The 6,967-nt window shown below is 48.5% G+C and overlaps 1 protein-coding gene across 4 annotated transcripts in view; it reads right to left on the bottom strand.

The window, feature by feature from the left end:
• Positions 1-6,967, bottom strand: part of TRAF5 (TNF receptor associated factor 5) — a 69,444-nt gene that overhangs the window by 49,767 nt on the left and 12,710 nt on the right. Inside the window, exon 1 of one of the 4 annotated variants that reach the window (XM_019516417.1) lies at positions 3,436-3,524. The exons of 1 other annotated variant lie outside the window; for it this stretch is intronic. The gene's annotated coding sequence lies outside the window, so the exon portion shown is untranslated. Of the gene's footprint in view, positions 1-3,435; positions 3,525-6,967 lie in introns of those variants that run through there. 2 more of the 4 variants (XM_019516419.1, XM_019516416.1) reach the window with 2 other exon arrangements.

Raw genomic sequence — 6,967 nt, 5'->3', positions numbered from 1 at the left:
ACCCAGATGGGCAGTTCTTTCCCCTGCCCCAGCCCCCCCCCCCCCTCCCCACACAGGCCTTGATCTGCCCCCCCCCCCATCCCTTCCCTTCGCTTCCACCACACCAGACTTACCAGTTGCATACAGCTTTCCAAGCTGCTGGGCTGATATCAGAAATCAGATCAGTATCGGCCGATATGTCTCCTTAAAAACCGGCTATTGGTATCAGCCCCAAATCTCTATTGGTGCACTCCTACTTTATTCATTAGACACTCAATGGATTAAACCCAGAAATAATCCTGAGAGCAAAGACCAGCCTAGGAGGGAGCTGAATCCAGGCCTCATACATCCTAGCCAAGTGTTTTAGCCAGGAGCTTGTTATATTAGATGTGTATGCTCCCTCCTCCTCTTGAACTGTGCGTGCACCACCATCCTGTCAGCATGTATCTGGTGTGCTCAGCACACCACTAAGACTAGACCCATCAGTGAAGTGACAATCTGTATCCCAATGTAGTTTAGACAGGAGTGAGTGCTAAGAGTCACTGAGTGCTTAGGCTGGGGTAGTTCTGGACATACCCAGTAGGGGATTTTTGGCTCACGGTTTCTGACTCAGGCCCTAAAATAAACCTAAGTCTTGCCTCAGATGCCAAATCTTTTTAGAATCTGTCATTTTACACATCCGACATCAATCCATCCTCCCACCAGCACCGATCTAGTTAATTTACAGGACTTCTGCTCATTTAAGATTAAGTATATATTTTCTTGCATACCACATGCCCACATGTTTTGGGAAGGCAGAGTAAAGTGGGGGGGAAAGATTTTTTCCAGTCATGGCTGAATTTTAGTGGCATAGAACAGGAGTAGAGCCTGCCTGTTAGCATCACTCGGCCTCCCTTTCTTGCTCAGCCAAAACCTAGCGATATAACCCTCTCAAAGTTGCTGCCAAATTGGCAGCTGCTTTTGGCTAAGCAGCAGACCAGAGGTTTTCAGCCTTTTTTCATTTGCAGATCCCTAAAAATTTTGAATGGAGTTGCAGACCCCTTTGGAAATTTTGAATGGAGGTGTGGACCCATTTGAATTGTAAGTGTGGGTATTCACATACTTTTGATCAATCACAGTAATCTTTTGCAGACCACTTAGACATAGTTTGCAGACACCACACATTGAAAACCACTGGCCTAGAAGGAACCAGCCCCTGGCAGCCATCCTAGCATCCTCATGCCTCTGTTCCAGTGTGGAAATTAGCTTCCTCACTTAAAACACCTACCCTGACTTTGGATGGCTGATTGGGCAGGGGGGGGCAGGCAGGGTGGAAGAGGGAGAGACTGTGTGTGGTATGTAAGTTGGTTCTTCACATCTTGCAACCTATGAAGAAATGTGGAACATAATTCATCCTTGAACTCTGTCAATAGAGTGAACTCATTTCCAAAGCATCTCTCATTCTCTTTCACTTCCTTCCCACCAAGTAATCACACCAGGCACATGCATGTTCCCTGAAATTCTGGAACTGATTGGATGTAGCAATCAGAAACTCCCATGTTAGACGGACAGAAAAATGCCACAGAGTTGAATGCAGGCCTCTCTTCACTTAGGCAGTTAAGCCAACACGTATCTTGCATACAGACATGGCCTAAAGCAGTGGTTCTCAACCCTTTTAGACTCAAGGCACTGCTCAGAAAGTACCAGCTCTTAGCTTTCACTCATTTTTTTGACTACAGAAAAATAATTGAGCAATTTTTCCATTTTAAACAACTCAGAAAAAAACACAACAGGTCAAAATGGTTTTCATATTATTTCTGATTTGAAAGCTCTGCATTTATCTTGCAAAACATGTGTAGGGGTTTACACACATAACAGGCCCCTATTGTACAGCATCCCTTGGCACCCTTAAAAGGATCTCATGGCACTCTGGGGTGCCACATCACCTGCTTGAGAATCACTGACCTAAGCTAACTTGTGTGGGTAGGGTTTTGTAGGATCAGGACCTTGATTGGTTCACACCTTTACTACTATTAGGATACATCTTCACTGAGCTTATAGGCTTCATAACTACAGTAAAATCTCCATTATGCAGCATGAGTGGGGAATGCCAGGTGCTGGTAATGTAAAAATGCTGGTTATCTAAAAATACTGGAGTCGGAGGTGGGACTTTCACAGGGCAGCGGCACGGGGTGGTGGATGGCGATGTGGAGAGGCTGTATGCGGTGGCGGTGTAGGGTGATGGATAGAGGTGGCAGCACGGGGTGGTTGTACATGGCAGTGGCAGCAGCAGTGCAAAGTGGTGGATGATGGTGGCATGGCAACAGCAGTGTGGTGGCAGTCAATAGAGCATGCTGGCTAGTAGAATGCTGGAAAATAGGGATTTTACTGTATATCTGCACTGCTCAAAATCAGAACAAGTGCCCTTACGTGGCCTTCCATGAAACTGGCAGATGTAGAAGGAAGCAATCATCCTAGTTAGTTTCATTCAAAAGTGACACAATTAGGTTTTCCTCAAAGCCCTGAAGAAACTTCAGCTGCTTCTGGGAACCTTTGGGGAAAGCCCCAAACAGAGAAGTTGAGTACGACCAGGATCCTGGTTTTAGTCAATTTAACTTGGGAAATGAGTCTAACGCCCCCAAGTCATGCTATTGTTCAAGTACACCATTCAATTTCTTCTGCAACTACCAGAGTCTTGAAGACCCTGAGAGAGAACAGAGGAAGGAAATGGCTCAGACTGGAGGAAGCTTATTTTTTTCAAGTAAACAGGAAGGGGATGAAAACAAGTGAGAAAACAGACAGAAAAGGGATATTAAGAGAGAGCAGAAAGAAAGGTGGCAGGAAAGGAGGAAAGAAGAGTCACAAATACAAAAGCAGGAAAGAGGGAAGAAAAAAAAAAACACCCAGAGTTTAGTTTCATCTCTCTCTCCTGCCCCCCACCCCTCCCAAATAATATCAAAGCCAAAGGCAAGCCTTACTTTTGCAAACAAATGGCTTGACAGTTGCATATTTTGGAGGGTTGGGGGTCTTCCTGATAGGCTACTATAATCTGCCTTTTAATAATTCCCTAGAGTTACTATAAAAGGTTTCCACTGATTTGTTTGTCACCAATAAATAGGCAGGAAATCATTTTTTCTTTAAATTTTTACCACTCTTGGCAATTTGACTTAGTCCAAATACATTATTTAAACAACATATGAGCAGAATCCTCCAAATGAATTCAGTTTATTTCCCTGAATTATTACAGTAAAGTAAAATTCAGCTTTCCTAATTCACTGCAGCACATCGTATTTGGAACCCACCCATGCTCCACTACAGAGCTGTTCAACTTTAATGGGGCCAGGGGCAACACACCCCACAGGGCAAGTGGCAGCAGCATGCAGCAATCCTCCTTCCCCACCAGCATTGCATGAGCAGCCCCCTCCTGCACTGCAAACATGGGTGCCAGCTTTGCTCCACGGCATGCTCCAGCCTCACCCTCAGTTCTCCAGCTGTGGGTTTCCCTCACTGCACCTTGCTGCACAGGTTCCATGGGCTCTCTCAGCACTACAAGCTGTGCTGCGCCACACCATATTGCTCCCTAGGGCAGGAGCAGGAAGTAGAAGTCAGAGGAGGGGAAGCCTGCAGTGGCAACTGGGTGGGACCCCAGGGGCCATAAATTAACCCCTTGCAGGCTGCCACTTAGACAACCATGCTTTACATTACTATTGGTTCTTCAGCTAATTCACTCTTCCCAATCCCACACCCCTAGTTCATGACATCTCTGCATTTTATTCAGTTATACTACTAAGTCCAATGGCACATGAACACACCTTTTCTCAGCCACTACATTTGGCATTAGTGGTCATCAAAAGTTAGAGAACAAGCATTTTCTTTAGCATTCATTTGAGATCACTACTGGTAGCAGGGGCAACGCTACAAACTGTCTTCGCTTAAAATAAAGGGAAAAGAGCGCTGGTTTTAAAAATTATTTCTCAGACAGAAAATCTAACGGGTGACATTAAAAACTACAGACTATGAATGGAGAAGTGTTAAATTTGCTTTCATACCAAACCATAAAGATAGTGTGAGACAACTCCTCCCTACTCCAGGGGTGAATAATTTTGTATCATCACAGGGAATACAAGCTACCTATTTATTAGGCCTGTGCGAAGCAGCAAGTATTCACTTTGGATTTGGATGCGGTCAATTCAGAGGACAGTGATTCGATTTGGAGGTTTGAATCACTGTCCCAATTCGATTCAGCTGAATCAGATCTGAAAGGTTTGGCACTGCTTTGAAAATTCGGCCACAGACTAAACAGGCAGCTGACACAACTGCCTCCAGCTGGTAAATCTGTTGGGGTTGGGGGAGGGAGGGAACATGGGGGAGGGAGAGACAAGCTGGGACAAACTGCCCAGCTGGGGTAGGGGGCACGAGATGCAGGCGCAGCAGCGTTTGGAGCAGGGGCTCTGTCCTGCTGCTGCTTGCCCAGCTGGGGTGGGGGGGCGGGATGCAGGCACAGCCCACTCTAGGCAGAAGGGAGCAAGCAGCAGCAGCACAGAGTCCCTCCTCCCAGTGCTGATGTGGGCGTGGCAGTGCTAGGAGTGGGGCCTACACCCTGCTGCTGCTTGTCCAGCAGGTGTGGGGTGGGGAGGAAACGCAATTCAGAAGCAGCTTGCTCTGGGCAGCAGCAGGACATAGCCCCCCCACTTCCAGCAGTGCCACGCCCACATCAGCACTGGGAATGGGGGCTCTGCCCTGCCACTGCTTGCCAGCCAGCAGGAGAGGGCGTGGGATGTGGGGGTGGCAGCGCTGGGAGCGGGGGCTGTGCTCTGCTGCTGCTGCTTTCCCCCTTCCAGCCAGAGTGAGCCATACTCGCATCCCATCCCCACCCCAGCTAGCCAAACAGCAGCAGGTTAGAGCCCCCACTCTGAGTGCTGCCACCCCCACATCCTGTGTCCCCCCGCCTTGGCTGGGAAGCTTGTCCCAGCCCCAGCCCCAATGCCTACCTCCCCCCTCCCCCAACCCCAAGAGACTTACCAGCTGGAGGCAGCTGTGTCAGCTGCCTGTTTAGTCAAATTCGGCCAAATTGCCGAATCTTTTCCGAATAGATTCAGATGCTTCAAATCGATTCAGAATTTTTAATTGGTCTCCTGATTCAATTTGGATTCGGAGATTCAGCTCTCAAATCGAGCCAAACCTAGCCCAAGCAGTGTGGTTGAGCAGCAGGGCATTCCCATGAGGGAAGAAGTCCTGCTCCACAACCTATGGAACAGGGGTGTCGGACACATGATCTGTGAGCCAGATTCAGCCTGTGGACCTACTGAATCCGACCCAAAAGTCCAGCAGGCTACCGGAAATGCACTGCCCCTCAGCTAGCTCTCCACTGCCACACACCCCTACTGGCCTGAGTTACATCCTGCTGGGCAACAGCACAGAGCCAGGGGTGTGCAGCCACGTATCCCTGGCTCTGTGCTGCTGCCCAGTGGCACAGAGCTTTGGCTGGTCAGCAGTGCCACGGATGCACAGCTGCCAAGAGCCACATTTGTGCAAGGTAGACAGAGGTGCTGCTGGCTCCTGGGGATGCATGCTCCCAATTTCACACTGCACAAACATAGCTCCATGCAGCTACACATCCCTGGCCCCATGCTGCCACCCAGCCTGGACACACACTGCCAACTGAATGCAGCCCCAAGGATCTGGCCTGGGAGGAGCCCATGTGGTCTAAATCCAGCCTGGGGAAGAGTCCGACACCCCTGCAAGAGCAAAGATGGCAACATTACAGGTTTATGCTGTAGAAGACCTTAAGTTTAGCCTCAGTAGCCTAATCAGCCCTGCCCTCCAGGGTTTCAGGAAGAAATCTGCTAAACTCTTGCTTCGATTGTGAGAGGTCCCAATGATCATCCTTTACCACAGCCACGATAAACTCCCTTAGGAGTCTTGCTTAGCAGCCCTTGAGTGAGGAGAACTGCTACAACACAGAAGCCAAGGCCAATGGTCACGAGCGAGACTAACAAAGTAGATCTTTCAGACAATGCCAACTAACCCGTATTTACAGTTCTTCCATTGAATTTCTTACTTAAGTGACTGTTGTGCAACAACTCTGTTTCACTACAGAACAATATAAAGAGAGACTGCAATATTTTTCTTTAATATCCGTTACGGGCCACATTCTGGGTTTGGATGTACAATTCCAGATGGCTTGACTTATGGGGATAAGTTAATATTTGCAGCCAGCATATGGCCCCAGAACAGACCAGGCTGAGACTACAATGCAACTGAAAGATGACTCAGACTCATAGACATTAGGGCTGGAAGTGACCTCGGAAGATCATCGAGTCCAGCCCCCTGCCCAAGGGGCAGGAAGTCAGCTGGGGATCCCAGCAAGATAAGCATCTAAATTTCTCTTGAGGGTGTTCAATGTAAGTGCCTGAACCATCTCTGATGGCAGGCTATTCTAGACCTTGGGGGCTCGGACAGTAAAGAAATTCTTCCTTATATCCAGCCTGAAACGGTCTTGCAGTAGTTCATAACCATTCAACCTCATCATTCCTTGGGGCGCTCTGGTGAACAATCGTTCCCCCCGATCCTGGTGGTCACCCCTGATAAACTTACAGGTGGCCATCAGATCACCCCTGAGCCTGCGCTTTTCCAGGCTAAAGAGCCCCATAGCTCTCAGCCTGTCTTTGTAAGGTCTGTTTTCCTGACCTCTGATCACATGCGTGGCTCTTCTCTGGACTCTCTCAAGCTTCTCCACATCCTTTTTGAATTGTGGAGTCCAAAACTGGATGCAGTAACTCCAGCTGTGGCCTCACCAAGGCTGAGTACAAGGGGCGAATGACATCCTGGGATTTGCTTGAGAAGCATCTATGGAAGCACACGGGTGTTTTGCTCGCTTTATTGGCTGCAGCATCACACTGCAGGCTAATGTTCATCTTGTGGTCAATCCTGATCCCCAAGTCCCTCTCGTCTGTAGTTAGCATAGCACTACCGAGCCTATAAGGATGCTCCAGCTTTTTCCTCCCAA

The sequence above is a fragment of the Gavialis gangeticus genome, unplaced genomic scaffold (assembly GCF_001723915.1).
Source record: "Gavialis gangeticus isolate Ggan-Ray unplaced genomic scaffold, GavGan_comp1, whole genome shotgun sequence".
NCBI classification, from domain to species: domain Eukaryota; kingdom Metazoa; phylum Chordata; order Crocodylia; family Gavialidae; genus Gavialis; species Gavialis gangeticus.
The sequence above is the reverse complement of the archived record's forward strand: the minus strand, read 5'-3'. Positions and strand labels throughout refer to the sequence as shown.